Source organism: Falco peregrinus, chromosome 2 (assembly GCF_023634155.1).
Source record: "Falco peregrinus isolate bFalPer1 chromosome 2, bFalPer1.pri, whole genome shotgun sequence".
In the NCBI taxonomy this organism is placed as follows: domain Eukaryota; kingdom Metazoa; phylum Chordata; class Aves; order Falconiformes; family Falconidae; genus Falco; species Falco peregrinus.
In genome coordinates this window covers 31894792-31912166 of record NC_073722.1, presented here as the reverse complement: position 1 = coordinate 31912166, position 17375 = coordinate 31894792, and the positions used below count along the sequence as shown (strand labels likewise).

The 17375-nt window shown below is 40.7% G+C and overlaps 1 protein-coding gene and 1 long non-coding RNA gene across 5 annotated transcripts in view; both read left to right on the top strand.

The window, feature by feature from the left end:
• RBPJ (recombination signal binding protein for immunoglobulin kappa J region) overlaps positions 1–17375 on the top strand; it is a 154554-nt gene that overhangs the window by 73779 nt on the left and 63400 nt on the right. The window lies entirely within an intron of this gene.
• LOC114013802 (uncharacterized) lies at positions 9611–16602 on the top strand. Its single transcript, XR_008745586.1, has 2 exons — positions 9611–10689; positions 15846–16602. It is a non-coding gene; the product is annotated as an uncharacterized LOC114013802 (long non-coding RNA).

Here is a 17375-nt window from a genome sequence, read left to right as displayed (position 1 = left end):
CTGGTCACTATATCTTTGTCACAAATCATAAAGCCAAGCTATCCACATGCACACCTTCACTCAGATTTTAAAACCTAGCAAGCAGTCAAATTTCTGCTGCTTGTTCTCGATGGCCAGCTCTGCTCCATAAGGTAAGAACAAGGAAAAGTCACTAAAAGCTGGGATGTTTTTATTTCATTTCTTCAGACTGACTCATACTCTCCAATCCCTTGTCCTTAGGGAAGATACAAGGAAATGATGTAATTCTTTTTTTGGTTTTCTTTTCATGCTTTGTACTTTTTCTTTCAGCATCATCTGCACTGGGCCTGTTTTTTAATTAGTCTGTATGCACTGAGCTAAAGTAGAAGCCTGTGCTGTCTGTCTCTGCATACTCACTTGTAATAGGGATGTAAATGGTTGAGGATAAGAAGTATTGATCTCCATGACTTACCAGGTGACCCATTAACAATACCTCAGGATTTCTGCTAGTTTTCTTTAGAGATCAAATTTAAAAAGATGGACCAAATACAAATTTTAAAAGCCTGATAAAGTTTAAAAAATCCCATCTGTTTGAGAGATGCAGTCGATATAACTCCTGCAGCTCTAAACTTCTTGTAAACCTGGGGTGAAGGGAAGATACTTTACATTTTTGTGTTAATTGAGAGAAGAAAATCAGAAACACCTAGCAGATGTTCAAAATCTGGATGCCAGTTTTTTACAAATAGCTCCTGGTGCTTTATCAAACTGAACTGAGACCTTATCTCTGAACACCCCTGTGGACCACCTCCAGTCCAGATTAAAAACTAAATCTAAATCTATCTGTGGTGCCTGACTATGAGTTAACTTTTGGTTTTGCAAAGATAAGGTAGAAAACTTTGCAAAAAGATCTTCTGGTCAGGAAATTAATATACTTGTGTTGTTCTAGGACCAGAACTAGAAAGGGAGATAAGCTGCACTGAGGCAGAGCATGCCCAAGAGGTGGAAAATGTAGGTCTGAGTCCTCTCATACTCAGAAAGGAGCTGAGCATGGCTGTCTTCGGAAGTTCCTAAACTAGAATGACATTTTAAGGCATAAGTGCAAAAGATATTCTAGAAGCAGGTTTTAATTAGCGTGTGATGTGCCAGGAGCCACAGTTTGGAGCCACAGCTGACTGACATCATAGCTCCCCAGGAAGCAGCATCTCCCAGCTCTCTGGGCAAACTTAGCCTCTCATCTAGGGATAGGAAAATTACAGTTTGGGACACAATCCTCAAAATACTATTGGCAGGAATCTGGACCAAATTGGATATTGCACAAAAGTGGATGGCAGTCTTTTACAAAAAGAAATCTTTCCTGCTCCTGCCATTCATACCAAACTCAGCCCTTATGAGAGCCCTGGTGTCATTGCACCAAAGTCAGTGTATCAGTCAAGTCTCGATGGCAGTAAGCTGCAAGTTCACAGACACAGCTCAGAGTATGTGCAAATGCAAAACCACAGGTGCCAAAGGAGCCTCCAGGTAAGAATAAGGAGGCTCTCAGTGAGCTCAGGCATGTCCATGGCAGTGGAGTGTGTTTGCCTGAATTCCCTGCAGTGCCACAGTTTTAGATGCCACCATTCCCTCTGGCAGCTACCAAAGCAATCTGGAAGACTGTGGGTATAATACCCACTGTAATCATGGGTGCTCTCTATTAAGATTAAACAGAAGCTGAGTTGAAACTCTAACAGCACATAGTATGAACTTTAGGACATAACTGCTATTTTTAGTGACCAAATCCATTTATGGATCAGACCCCAGTGGAAGAAATTCAAGAGTATTTGAGCAAAGCCAATAGAGCACTACTGTAGGAATTCTCTTTCTTAGGAGTCAAATGCTTTTTCACTATTCACTTTACATTCCTTTCTACTGGCTTTCTGGAAACATGCATTCACTCAAAATGTGCCTGATCATTTGTTGAGAACAAATGAAAAAATCATATACGCAGGAATTAACTGAAACTAGATTTTGTACTTGTACCAGCAGCTGCACTAGAAACTTGCCTCAGCTCTGGCAATCCAGCCAAGGAACTGAAATTACACAAATGAATGTGACTAATCAAAATTAAAACACTCAGTGCAAAAAGTTGGCCAGCAGTAGTAAACGTAATTCAGGGCAGTGTTTTGAGAGCAAAGTCATGACTCATTCAAATAAATAAACTAGAAATCAGAAAGGTAAATTGTTGAGTGTTGCACTCTTTCTTCTGCTCTTTGAAGCATTAATATTCCTTTGCTCAGGTGGGAAACGTTCAATAGTAAAAACTTGACAAAAGCTGAAAATCATTGACGAAGTCAGAATTAGCTTTCGTGCTCTAACTTCTGATCTCATGACCAATACATTGATGTACTATATGGTATCTGGTATTTGCATTTCTAATCTTACTTGTAATCACCTCTGGTAGAGAGGAGTAAGAACAAATGAAAGCTAACTACTGTTTTCAGAATTCAGATCTGATTCTTTCCAGGTTCTGACTGATGCTTTTGGTTAACTTTTTCCTTGAGAAACAGAAGCAGAAGACAGAAGTTGCTTTTCATGGAGCTTTAGAATGTATTGACTTGCTTTTCAAGATTAAGTATCAAAATAAGTGAGTTGGAAAGAAAACGTTCTCTTTTGCTCAGATGCTGAAACAATTGTGCTGCACTCACCACTTAAAACATAAGTGAAAAGAGGCGTCTGTGATATGAACTAGATATGAAAGAGAAAGGTTGATCCTAGTAGCAAAACCAAACTTTTGAGTGAAGTTTTACTGCTTAAAGAAACCAAGTATCATCATTTCAAGTTACTACATGTGTCCTTTTTCCTGCAGAGTGCCCGAAGCTTGTCAGCTAAAGGAAGCAATCACTATTGTGGGTTTTTCCAACTGAGAAGACAGAAAAGACATATTTATTTTAATATCAATATTTAAGTGAGTGAATTTTCAAGCACATTCCTTTAAATGAAGCCTACCTGATTCCAGACTTTTTCTCCCCTTCAACCTTTCTGCATTCTCATGGAATTCTATGTAGAGCAGGACCTTCTTCGATCATAGACAATTAAGTCTTTCTTCCTGATTTGGCAAACCCATCACTCTTTTTTGGAGAACTGGAGTAAAAATTTGTCAATTTACATCGCAGTTATTTCATCATGCAGCTTGGAAAACAGTTTTTCGTACTGCTTATGTGAGGACCACAACTGTTACTACTTGATAAAATAAAATCTGCTCTTCTGAGTTGCATGTAAAGTACATATGTGAGGATTTTTCTGGCTACATAATGATTCGGCATAGCTGGCTTTGGTCTTTGCATTATTAAACCCAGAGAACTTGCCAGAGGTTGCTGGCCAGGAAAGTATACAAGCAGCTATATGAGTATTGCTATGCAAAACTGCTGGGTTTGCATCCGACATAAAAATATGCAGCATCTTCCCAAAGCCACAAAAATATGTATGGTTGCCTCTACATTAGCATTTTGGTTCAGAGCAGTAACACAGTTTTGAAGCAAATCCTGTCCTCTGACTATCCCCATTTACTGCACGTTGGTTCGGTTCACAGGGCAGTTTTGGTGCACAGAAGCACTGAATTCCCTTCGAAGGGAACTAACCCAGGTGGTCTGCCCAGTGCACGTGAAATGTACTCCAGCCTCCAGTGGGGACATAAGAATCAAAACCAACCAGTGGGCCTTTGGGAAGCTTTAAACCCCTTGTATGGTGAGAAGAGCCAATCCAAGGGATCAATTTAAAGGTGGCCTGAAGTTCAAATCCTTGAAGTTCTTATAATCAACATGCTGATTCTCAGCACTAAGTACTTCAATATGGTGATCTATTTTTGTTAGGATTAATTACTCATTAATGTAGACATAGCCAGCTCATAAGATATACCCCAAAAAGAAAAAAAAAATCCCTAAAAGTATAAAATAGGTTTTTGCACAATATTTTGAGAGGTACATGTTTGTTTATCATGCTGGTAGTTCCTCTAGAGTCCTTCCTAGCACCTCCTCTATGGCATAAAAAGTACAGCTAAGATTTTACAGATGAAGCAAGTTACCCTTGCTTTAAAGTAACTTATATTTCAGATGGAAAAAACCTGAAAAGATAGATTTGAAAATATGGTATCAATTTTGGTCTACTATACGTGAACTGAAAAGATGAAATAATAAAGTAACCACCATTTTATTCTTAAACTCCTATGCAATGGGGGACTTCTGATGGGACAGTCATGATGGTGGTCTCATTTTACAACTGCTAAAGCACCTGTAGGTTCTTTCAAAATTCTAACATACAGTAGTAACTCACTTGTAAAAATGTCACAAGAAAACCAGTTCTGTCCTACACTGCCTACTATTCCTACAGAGAAAGACAAATTGATCACTGATCTAAAAGTTGGGGATTGTGTAGTTGTCATAGATTGTGCTCAAATTCAGTTTGCTTTGGAAAAACAGATTATTTTTTTGACCTAAGCAGTAACTACTTTAAAAGAGTAATTTCTCAAGACTGAAAGTAACTGCCAACTTCACAGAGCAAATGGAAGCATTTTATTTTAAACCTGAATGATAAATGAGAATTTTTGAAGAAGGCTTTATTAACTTCAAAACTCCTGTCATCAGGACAGAAGCCTTCCTTCAGTTAAAAACTCATTTAAGATGATGACAGCAGGGTGCTCAAAGGCAAATGCAGGTAAATTGAGCTTACCTACTTCCAACTTGAGCAACAGAGAATTTACCCCCTTCTCGGTTCTTGGCTGACATTGCCTCTTGAAACTAACAACAGCATTTCTATTCTTCTCTCTCAAATTTTATGGTACACTTCTCTGACCTTTCAGAAAGTACCAAGAATTCCCAGAAAATCTGTAGATGTTAGTGCTCTCCCCCAAACAATATTCTCTTCTGCACATCTACTTTATCAGGTTACTCCCAATAACAGCGGCTATCTGGAATGAAACTGTTGGTACTGAAGACCCTGTCTGTGTTCACCCTATATATGTTTCAGCGGATTTTAATTCGAAGTAGCTTGAGCTGGACCCATGAACTGAAAGACCATGAGCCATGTGAGGATATCTGGGAAGGTCCTTCCAGTTTAGTTGCTTTGTAACAAAATTCAGCTCTTGCACCCGCAGATTGCCCTTCACCCTGAAGAAGCACTGCAAGTGGGGACATCTGGGAGACTATGGAAATGTACTGTAGGCACAACCCCTGAGCTCCTGGATGCCCCTCTTAGATGTCCCATCACACGGACAGGCAGTCAGTGGTAAAAGAAATAAAACCTAGCCATGCTGCTTCTGTCTGAGCTATCAGTAGTTTCCACTCTGCTACGTATTCTTATAGCCGATACAATGAAGTACAAGGGAAAAGGAGAAAATGAGCCAAGCTCCATGGCTTTGTTTCAGGCAGCATTTGTTTCCTCTTTGGTTGTTCTGAGCAACAGTAAAACACACCACCCGCCTGGCTTCCAGGGCTCTTTATCTCTTTCTGTTTCTCTCTCAAACAGAGGATGAGGGACCTGGTGTTTTCCAGTAGCTCTGTACTTCATAACAGTATTTGTGAAAGTGGGAGACTAAGTAAGTGTCTGTATCTCAGAGAGGTGGTGAGAAAGAATGTTAGTGAAGTCTTACTTTGTTTTCTTGTCTTGCTACTGCAACTATATTCTTTGATAAAGCACTGCAGAGGTGTTGAATATGACAACGATGATTTATTTTTATCACCCCTTTTGCAGTAATTAGCATATTTTTCTTTTGATTTTTATCCTTCTGCCTTTGGCTTGCTCTCTCATTCCCATTTAATTCTGCCTCCTCCCTCTTTTCTCCCCCTTCCTTTTTTTGTCTCCCTCAGGTTCTTTCATTGTCACATTGTACTCCTTCAAATGCCGCAAACATTTTGTCAATGGAGCCTCTGTAGTGGCTGGAAACCGAGAAGACCCTGTGCTGCTGCTTGCCAGGCCGCAGGGGACCAGGGTTTTCTCAGTTTCCAGCTGCTTTTGAAGCAGCACTGATTGGTTCCTCTCATTGCTGCAGAAAAGGCTGGCACACGGGAGCAACAAATTCAGCATGTCCTTCTGGCATGTTTTCCATAGATCTGCAAGTGCCAGAACAGCATTGGGGAGCAATTTGATGCTGTCTGCTCAGCCATCCCTTTCTCTACTGAAGCAACAATCTTCTCTTTTGCCTTTCTACCCCTTTTTCCTTCACTACTCTGCAATTTCTCTCTCTCCCACGTCTCTTTTCAGTCCCCTACTCCAGCTTACCTAGAGTTTCTGTAGGACCTTAAAGACAACATTTTTCTCTTGTGCTACTTTTGCAGCAGTATTTAAGCTGAGCAAGCGCAGTTCAGTGAGATGCTACTCAGCCAGTAACACAGTGCGGTGCTTTAAAAGGTGCAAGTAAAACAATGTCAGCTGCTTTTGTAATCAACATAAAGGGCAAAACAAAAGTTTACTAAGTTGATTAAAGCAAAACAACCCTCTCAATAATCCTTTCAGAAGATTTCTATAACAATGAAAAGTAACACCATAAACAATGGGAACAAATGTATTTAAAAATGAAAAGGTCTGAATATCTTTTTCTCCCTCCTGAAGTTTTAAGCACCTCCGATATGCTCGGGGAGCCTCCTGTATTATATGATTAGGAAATACCACTGCAAAGACTTATTCAGTCAAGCAAATTCAAGAGGCTAAAATGCAATGCTGTAAGTGGCTATAGCAAGCAGTGAGAACGGATGGAGGACAAAAGCAACAGAAGTGCACAATAATTGTATGTGTGCCCTAGGTCAGCTGAAAATCACTAAAATATTGCTTTCATAAAGCTACATAATTGTATTTTATGAATCTATTATTTTCTAATGGTCATTCATCTGGCCATTGGGCATTAGAAACTGGCAGACATTACTGCAAAAGCAATTCACAGAAAAGATTTGGAAAAAGATAGGTTAGTAGATTTGTAAAGCTGTTCAAGGCAGATATGTTAAGAAACAGCATATAAGTGGTTTGGGGGTAAAAATCAGGCCAAGGCTCCATGAGGCAGTAAATCCAAAGTTGCAGCAGTTAATCCTGGATCAAAAATGTCACTGCCTCTTGATGCAATGTACTTAACTGGTACAGCTTAATGTAATAGATGAAAGTAGTTTAAAAATGCAAAACCTTGCTTCTGTAATTCGAGTTTGATCAAATATCACTTTTTCTCCCACAGTTGTCATTGAGGCAGCATAAAGAATAAAGCTGACATAAACAGCCATCATGTGTACCTATTATGTGCTCCAGCTGATTCAAGATACGTTTCATTGTGCCTGATCTGGACTGAATTTGTATAGCCCAGAGATCTGGTAACCCACAGAACTAGTCTTTATAAAAACATATGTACAGCCTCAGAGATAAAGGGTAAGTTGATGAAGTAAAGAGGCAATACAAAAAGTAAAACTGTTAATTTTGGCCTAGATTTTCCCAACAGTTCATTTCCCACTTAAGTACCTAAACAAAAAGTTTCCAGTGCAGCCTCTGGATGCTGTGTGGTTTCAACATTAGACTCCTCAGCTGTATGCCTAACTGGATACCCACTGGGACAGACACTATGTAAATTCGTTTCATCTAGGCAATTAAGAAAAATAGACTGAACTCTTGCTCTCACAGTGACAGATTTACAAAATAGAAGTCAAGAATATGGTTTATCCAGGGCTCCATTTCTGCTAAGTATGCTACAATATGGTAAAGGGGGAGGACTATTCCACCAAGAGCATGGCTTAGCAGGAATATGCCGTAGAATAAGAGTACCAACGTGGTTGTTCAATTGCTTGTTCAGTAAAAGCTTTATTTACATCAGAAAAGTTACTGTATTAGGCAGAACATATCTATTCTTGTGTTTTACATTTGTTAGTAAACACAGGACTTGTAAAATACCTCCCGAAGTCTGCAGAACGCATGAAACCAGTCCTAAATTCCCCAGCATTATTTAAAGAATTTGTCTGAACTGTGCTCAGAAGGATGACTGAGAAACCCAGTCTATTCCTCGTGGTAATCTAGTCACTGGTTGCTAGAACAAAGCCTCCAACACAGGTGCAAGCAAGCACCAAGGGATGATGTAGCACCTCTCTATTGTGGACTAGATACACAGGACAACACATCACTTCTCTCTTGGACTACTGATAGGAAGGACTTTCAGTTGCTACACATTTGGGGCAGATTTACATCAATTACCTACAGGGTAAAGGCTCTTTATCCTTTCATTTTATTACTAGTGTCTTGACAGAGCCACTTTACCAGCTTCCTATCCTCTTCCTTCCCCTCTCTAAAATTAGACATCAAGTTATTTACACTTTCAAACATTCTAGTATGTATCTGAACTGTACATTGACTACTCTTCTGCAGCTTTTTGCTTCAAACTCAGTTCCTTACCACTAGATTGTTAAAAAAATCTTTCTTTTGGCTCTGATCCAACACTGAAAGGCTGCCTAATTGCAATACGAACCTGTCCAGTTCAGGTCTGTGTCAAATGGCTCAGGGCAAGTGCCCTCCAAGTACAAATATGTAACTGAGCCTGGTGACATTTTCTAAGGGAACACACAAAGGCTGTTCTGCATGCCCCCACAGGCTCCAGAACCAGCTCTGCGGCTCCAGCAGCTGGGGTGTCCTGGTGCCAGCAAGGCCAGGGAGGTGGAGTCTGGAAGGCATGTGGGTGCAGCTACCTGGAGGTCTCTGCTTCCATATTATGTTTCAGGCTAAACATCCGAGAAGGTTGTCAAACATTACATGGACTGGAAAGGCTTTATGCAAAAATGGCCAGAGTGGAGCTTAGTAAAAAGCAGCTGACGATAGGACCTAACAAGATTGGGTTTGCTTATGCCAAAACCACTAATTATCAGATGAAATGCAAAGGATTATGTACGTGGTAGTGCTGTGACAGATACTGCAGCTATGTGAGGCAGGGAGTACAGCAGTCCTTCGTGTGTTTTTGCTAGTACAGCATGTTTGCTAGTTATTTGGCAATGAGCCTCACTTAAAAAATGTTCTGGGTCCAGCTCCACCTGCCCTTTTCATAGCTTTCCAAGACTGCTGCCCATTCTTATCACCCCATGCTGGCACTGCTGCCTGTTTTAACAGCGCTGATGCTGAGACCAAACTAATAAACTCAGCTGAATACTGCTGGGTCTGTCCCGAGCAATGCAGATGTCTCCTCACTGAGCTCCATTGCTCTCTTGCTTCCATTTTGATGTAGCACTGAAACACTGGACTTAGCCTGCAGCAAGCTAGCCCAGATCAAAAAGAAAAGTTATGCTTTACCTCTATGCCTTAACGTACAGCAAGGAGACCCACCTCCAGTTCTAGGCACCAAAGGTGTCACGTCTGCGTGCGTGTGTTCAGCAAAGGGTGCAGGACAGCACTAAGTGAAAGGTTTGCAGTACCCTGCAGTAATGCCTGATGTGTCACACTGGTGTTGAAGCAGCCCTTTTTAGCAGAAGAAATGAATTACTCATTAGTTGTTGTTCAGACCGAAGAGATGCTAAAACTGCCCACTCGGTTTCAACATCACAGTGACACAGTTGTACTCATCCTGTTTCCAGGAACTGTTCAGTTTACGTCAGTCAGGGCTCTGCACCTCGCTCCAGGACATGGCACAAGCCCTGTAAAAAGAGAGATGCACAGACAAGCCAGGGTAAGTGGCAGAGATCATCTTGCTGCTGTTACAGAACAGTATATCCAAGCGTTCAGCATTTATCATCAAAGCTTTTTGCATATAACTATCTTCTACAAAAGACTTTGTAAATAGGAAAAGGGGAAACACAGAGATCCAGGCACCCTTTTAGCAATGCTACGTCAATTACAAATACAATGATCACTAGGTTTGGGCTCATTGGTGACACTTTTTCTTCCCTTCAATTTGTGTTACAGCCTGAAATCACAAAGCTGTGATCCCCGAGAACCTCCTTTGTAATGCATATCAACTTTCGTTGTGCCCCTTTGTTCCCAATGTGACTGAGCATTGTGCTGCCTGTGTCCAGGGAGCAGGTTTGCTTTATTGTTCTTGTAAATATGTACTGCTGGGTGCAGCTCCGTGGAAGGCATTGAGTTTGTGCATGACTGACGCCGACCCGGACAACTGCTCTGACCCCCAGCAGATGGTGGTGCAGGGACTGCAATGATCTGGAAGTAATAGCATGTGCCATTTCTTTTTGTTTGGAACAGACAGCCAGACTCTGCGTTTCCCTCCCCTGCGCAGCAACAGCTGTATATACAGTATAAACTGGCAAAATCCTAACTGTCATTCCAGTCTTCCTCCTCTGCCATTAATCAGAAAACCTTGGGTGCTGAGACTTCACGAGATTAAGCACTACATGAACACCACATGGCTCTTCCCAATGATAATAAAATTGTGTGCATTGGGGCATAGATCAGTTGCTTTCCTAGAGAAAAGTGAGTCATAGTTAAAAATATCCACCCCCCACAATATTAGACTCAGTAGTGGTGGACTTGCTGTTTTTTAACCTCTACCCAGAAAAAGCCAGGGTACAGGAGTCAGCATGAACTAAGAATTTTAATTTTCAGACTACAAATAGCCTCTACTGCAGCTTTAGTAAGTTTCCATTGTCATTTGTATTTGTTTTTAGCAGGGACCAAAATAAGTGTGTGTTTTGAAAGGAAGGTATAAAATGGGTGAAAGTCCACAAGTGTTTTTTTTCTCCAAGGCCACGGGAGATTCATTGCTTCAGAATGATAGCAGAGCGGTTGGTATTTGATTTTGTAAGTGAGAGGCCAGATTTTTTATAATGTATTGTATATGGGGCATCTCATCAGAGGTCAAAAATGACAAATTGTAGTGTGTTGGAGTTAATAATCATCCATTGTAAGTTTGGCCTGTGTTACCAATAGCCATAAAACTGTCCTGATGGTCCAGAGGGGAACTTCCTTGGGATGGATGGAATAACTTCTCCCTGCCCCTCCTCTGCCAGCCCTAGCCGAGATGGCTATCAAAGAAAGGGGCTGAAAACCAGCTGCACTCTAAATATTGTATTTCTGGCTGCTATAATGCTTCTGCGAGGCTTGCAGCTGGCCGGTCAAAGAAAGGCAGACTGGCAGTGCTCGAGATGGTGAACAAAGGTAGGGCAGGAGTAATGGCAAGGAAATGCATTTCTATTTCCACAAAACCTCCTTTAGACTTTTCCCCCACTCTACACCCAATAAACACCTCTTGAGGATTTCACACACAAGACTTTCAACCTGTAAACCCACATCCATACTGTCAAACCATTCCTCAGCAAGAGCAGACACGTTTACCTTGTTTAATTCAGAGCAATCTCCCCCTTTCTGTGCAGGGGAAATCTGCCCTGGGTTTGCTCCTCTCAAACTCCCCACATTAATGAAATATTCCTGGGGGGACCTGAAGTCTCCCAGGTCTCAGCACCTTGACATTGCTGTCAGGTTACAGTCAGCCTCTGCTGCTGGGCTGTTGGCTGAGATGCATATTTCTAATTATCTTTCATTTAGAAATGTCGTCCTAGACTTGAGAAATGACCTCATAAAGTTTGCTGAGACCAGCTTCAGTTCTGACAAGCCCCCATCTTCTGAAGAAAAGAACAGTTAGAAAATCTCTTTTCACCTCTAGCATGAAAACGCACTGTGTTCATCACCCATCAGGGTTGGGTCAAGGGAAAAATGTTTGAATTTCTCTTTATATGATTTTTAATAAAAATTATTTTTCGGTCTGAATTCCTTCCAGACTTTCCTAATCTTGCTTCTAGATGCACTACCTCAAATGACAGACACAAAATTATTATTCAATCTGAATTCTTTCCAGACCTTCCTGATCTTGTTTCTAGTTGCACTACCTCAAATGACAAACACTTAAATAGAAGTAGCTTTACTTTCTTGACTAATCCCATTAGCTTTAATGAGTCTAATCGCATGAGTAAAATTGTGCATGTGCTTAGCTCTTGGCAAGGTCAGTGCCAGTAATGAGCAGAAAAACAAACTGATAATGAAGCCATCAGTAATAAGAATGGCTGGATATCTGGATTTCTGGAAAAAAGATACAGCTGTCTGGAACATTAAAAATGAAACATCGCTTGCTAAGATTAAAGTAGAGAGAGTGAATTCTGAACCAAGACTGACAAGAAATAAAACTATACAGAAATTCTTTAATTAATTAGTACCCATGACATGTCTTCAGTTACCTCCATAACAGCTATAAGCTCATTATCTTAGTTATGACTTATCTGTTCATCCATTCATTTATACAAAGCTCATCAATATGATATCCAAGCACTAATGAACTTTAGCATTAAAAGGTCATGTGTGATCCCCTAAAAGGAAAAAATTCAAAAGGTTATTTTATTCACAAGTGTCAGCCACCCTGGATCTGAGCAATGAAATATTCTTGGGCAATTTGTACGGAATTTATTTTCATTAATTACTGCCAGAAATAGTCTTTCTTTTTTCAGGATGATGATTATGGAAAATGGGCTACAGAACAGCAGAGGTTCCAAATGAGAGCGGTATGAAAGTTAATCTAAACCCACAACAAACAGAATTTGTGCAACTGTTCTTGACAAAAGAAATAATCCAAATAGATATAAACATGGCAGTATTACAAGATAATTATTTTTTAAGATTACATGTTCTCTGACCATGCCTTTAGACTACTTCAAAAAATTTTCTGTTTCAGGAATGTATAACTTCCTCAATGTTTTAAATAAAGAACAGCCCCAAACCAAGTTTTATCTTCATAGCCTGAGGCCACGGACAGTCTCTGTAAGCCACTAAACACACAGAATTAGTTTAACTTCTTCATACAGGACCAGCACAAGGCACCGTCACTAAATTCTCAAAATAGTGTTTACTTATTGTGAAGCAATTATTTTCCTAACTCCTTTCTCCAGCCATAACTAGGAAAATTTGTGTGTGCATGTATTTGTATGTAGAATTACAGGTTAAGGATTTCTGTCTACATTTCCTCCCATTCAACATAGTGTGTGGTTACGACTGGGATGTAGACTTGCCTAGTACATAGTAAAATGGGTTGGTTTATAATATCAAATAGATTTGTAGTGGTAGTTTTATCAAGGAGTTATGCACAGTTTGTGGTTTTCTTTTAGAGTAGGCTGCTAAGTTCTTTTTTTGTACCTTGTTATAGTTAGTCTGAAACTTCCTCAAGCACTATAGCCAGCAGAAAAAGGGGTATAATCAAGAGTGGGGGTTTCTCTCATGTTTTGTTGAACCAAATGAGTTTTCATTCTTTGGGGGCTTTTCCAAAAACACATTTTATTTGCAGGTAAAGTTGAAGCATGCCAGCATATATATTTCTCAATGAGCCTCATGAATGGGAGAACAGACTAAGTCAGTCACTGAATTACAGGCTTAGGTGTGAGCATGGCTCTGGCAGTGCAGATGGTAAACTAATATGTCATGACAACATACCTAATGACAGCACCTCTGGTTAAAAAGTTTTTCTGCACAGGGACATCTATTTTCACATTGGTTCAGAATTGTAACATTGCAAACTCAATTTCTTATATAGGAATAAAATCGATGAAACCTCCAGAGCCACATCATAATCTTTAAATCTTCCTTTTGCTTTGTTAATACTTGTGATAATTCACAGTCTAACTTGCTAGTTCAATTTTTCCTGTCTTCTTGAATTCAGTGGGATGCACCTAATTTCTTTTGGTGTACTCTGCTCAAAGTCAGTCCTACAGCGAGCAGGCAGACTGAAAAGGAGCCCTATCTTCTCTAACACGTTTTAGAAGCATGGAGATTTTTGCAGTTTATCCTGCTGTACTCCTTGTCAGTAATGACTCTGTAATCCTGCATATTGCCATTTAATTTTAGAACTGGTTTGGTGGGTACACATGCTAACCATGGCACAAGGTCAGGGTGGCGCGGGAGACACGCTCCCAGCAGCACCAAGGTGGGGCTCGGTGAACCTCTGCTCTGCCAAGTGTCTGTGGTTGTGAATGCTGAGGTGCAGGGGCTGGAGGTACCTGGTGGGTGGTGGGCAGGCTCTGCCAGCCTCCAGGGCATTTTACTCTCCAGCTGATTCACAGGTTCCCTAGTCTCTTGTACCTGCCAGGGCACCCTGATGATGGGGAGGGTGATGTCACCAGCCACTGCTGCAGACAGCACTGCTGCAGAAGAGGGCTGTATGTGGAGAGATGGTGCCACACTTAATTGGTGGACAGGCATCATGTGCATGAGCGGAGGAGCACTGTGCAAGAGAGGTTCAAAGATGGGCTCTTTGAAGAGCCCAGGAAAACTAAGAAAGAAGATACAGTATAGTTTACATGCAAACAGAAAAAAACATTTACCTAATGGAAAATAAGTGAAAATACTTTTCTGGGGTAGGGTAAGGAGCAAAATTTAATACAATGCCAAGTGCTTTAACAGTGTGTTCTAGAAAAGAATTTAAAAATAAAGAGGTTACAGAAGTCAGTCATCAAGCTGTTCACACTGTTAACCTACATAACCACATGATGTTATTACTGTTAACCTCATCTTCCCTCCCCCTCTTCCTTCCTATTGTTTGCTATAGTCACTTCTTGCATCTTGCCTTTACGGACTGTACCTGTTTGCAAGGCAATACTAGAGCGAGGCCCAAGCCCAACTGCAGCTTTTGGGAACTACCTTACTGAGGCATAGTTACACCTCAACCAGCACTAAGATGCAGATTCAGATTTCTCTTTGCGCTACTGTCCTCTCTGAGGTTATGACACACAAGTGAAAACTATTTAACAATGTTCCTGCTGCAGATTGCTAACTACGCTATCCTTTCTCCCTATCATCCTCAAGACAATGTTGCAAAACCCTCTGAGCGATGTTGAACAACAGCATCCATTTCACACAGCAGAGGCACTTCTGATATCGAGCTGTCCAGCTAGCAGCTTAAGCGATAACTTTTGTTGGCACATGCACCGAAGTTCAGATGTAAGATATGTTCTGTGGGCAACTGCCTGTTTATTTTCTTTCCTAGACATGCGGTTAAACCACATTGTACATCCTGTGCTTATAAAATTCCAGCAGGGTTGTATCACAGTACCTACTACTAGAATGTGTGATTTACACCACCAGATACAGACTACAACATCTCGAGATAAACCTGCTGTTTAGAATGACGATTCAGATAACTCTGTGGTTCTACCACTTACGATGCTTTTTAAGGTCACTGGATTTTATAAATAGCTAGGATTTTACACAACACACTATGACTTATCTTTTATAAAATGACAGACTCAACTGAGAAGCGGACTCTTGTTCCCTTGCGTGTCTCTCATATGCTTGTGCTAAGCACATAAAAGACGGGGCTGTTCTACACAAATGGGTGCAGGTCTGTTGTCTTCTCATCTTTTTCCATGCCAGCGAGGCAGAAGGCAGTTGCCAAATAAGAAGCTGGCAAGCATGTTAGCTAGTGCCATGCTGAAAGGAATGAGCTTAGGGGAAGCCCAGAACCAAGCAAGGCTGAGCTGAAGAAAGTTTGGTCTGGACTGGTCGAACAAGCTGTTGAAACCTTCAGCCCAGTTATCACAGCTTGCATCTAGTGCTCCCTGCTCCTGCAAGCCCTTCTGCTCTTGAGCTGGGCTGCTCAAACACCACTGGCCATCAGCTTCTTCAGTACCATTGGTGGGACAAAACTCCTGCCCAAAAGGCCTCCTCCCCATCCACACGACTGCCTGATCCCTAATGACTCTGTGGGCTTTTGCTAGGCTCCCTGTCTTTTCTCCTCTTTCCACCCAAAGTAAGATCCAGAGAGGACAGGGGAACTGTATGAATTCACTTAGCACAGACTTAGCACAGACACATGGACCTGGCTCTGTCCAAACCTGCACGTTGATGAATCCGAAGTAGTAGGAAGTAGTCCTGTCCTCCAGCTTACAAGTGAGAGTAAACTGGATTTCCTTCTTTAACAGCCTTCCATTTTCGAAGGCGGCTAATGATTCTAAGAACCCAGCTGGAGGAACTCGGGTCAGCATCTGCTTGGAAGAAGAGTGAAGCCCAACACTTGTTGAAATCACTTCCTTCAAAGGCGCCTCCCAGCCATGCTTCTCCAAATCATCTCTGAAGCGACAGGTCTGATTCAGAACCCTTCCACCAACCTCAGCAGGGCTTAAATCAAAAAGTCAAACTGCCAATTTGCACAGCAGACACAAGATTTTAAATGGTGCAAACTTTGTATTTAAATTTGGTTTTCCACCTCAGCTCTGGAAATATTTACATTCATTACAGACCAGAAAGTGGGGCTCTGCTCCCCAAAGTACTAGATGTTTTCAGTTTCCAATAAAGTCAACAAGGGTTGTTCACACTCTATTATGTGAAATACATACTTTTAGCCACAAGAAGAAAATTCAGTGCATGAACAATACTAAAAAACCCTCTGTAGTTTTATTATCTTTCATTCCACTGGCTACACAGATAATTTGAGGCTATTGTTTTTGATTTGACTAGTATTCCTAGCCTTTTGAATACACATTGTTTATAATCAAAAAGAAAAAAGAATTTCAATGGTTGTTTGTATTATAATATACCTCTGTCAGTGATGGAAAGGACTATAATGGTTTCTGTAATTATTAATTCTTCAAAATAATATACCTGCTCCAGTATCCAATTAATCTGGTTATTAATCAAAATGCCTTCTTTGTAAAATATTAAAAGAGTCTAGACACCGAAGATTATTGTGTGCTGTATTTTTAGATTTTCCAGTTTGATTCAAAACACACTAAAAGAGGGGCCCCAGAAAATGACCATCTAGAGACGGTCTATGGCAAATATCCAGAAACCATTCTTAATGGAATGGAGCTAACATGAGCTGAGATCATTCTTTAGCCTTGGGAGAAAATCATATTATAAAAAAAAATTAACAAAAGGTATGTTTTTAGGAAGAGATTTCCAAAGGGATTATGAGTTGCTCTTTGCAAACAATACAGAGGATTTCCAGTATGCATTGTGCTTTTGCCGAGAACTGCGCCTATGAGGGAGCCAATCAAAGTCCTTTCATACCTAATGAAGAGGGGGAAATCACAGTGGGGAAAGTCCCTTAATGATAGCAAACAATAGCTGTTTGTACAGTGAGTAGAATTACAGCAAACTTTGTTGCCAAGCAATCTCTTAAAACATGATTTTACTCATCTGAGACATTATTCATGGAATTAGGATTAGCAGTAGAGAGTGTAGGTGGGAGGGAAACCCAAAATCATATCACAGGATTACTGAAATGTTATCTTTATCCCTAATTTGGGAGGCAGCAGAGGTACGGAGGTGAAGTAATAAAAATTATGTGGGTTTTGGAATCTCTGTAGATCTTTAAATCAATGCAATTGTGCTTGAAGTGAGATTGACATGTTATACTAAAAACATAGAGGAAGCTGAATGGACAAGACAGAATCTTTGATGTAAACGGATTAATTTTCAAACACGGTCTCGTAATTGATGATCAGACCCTC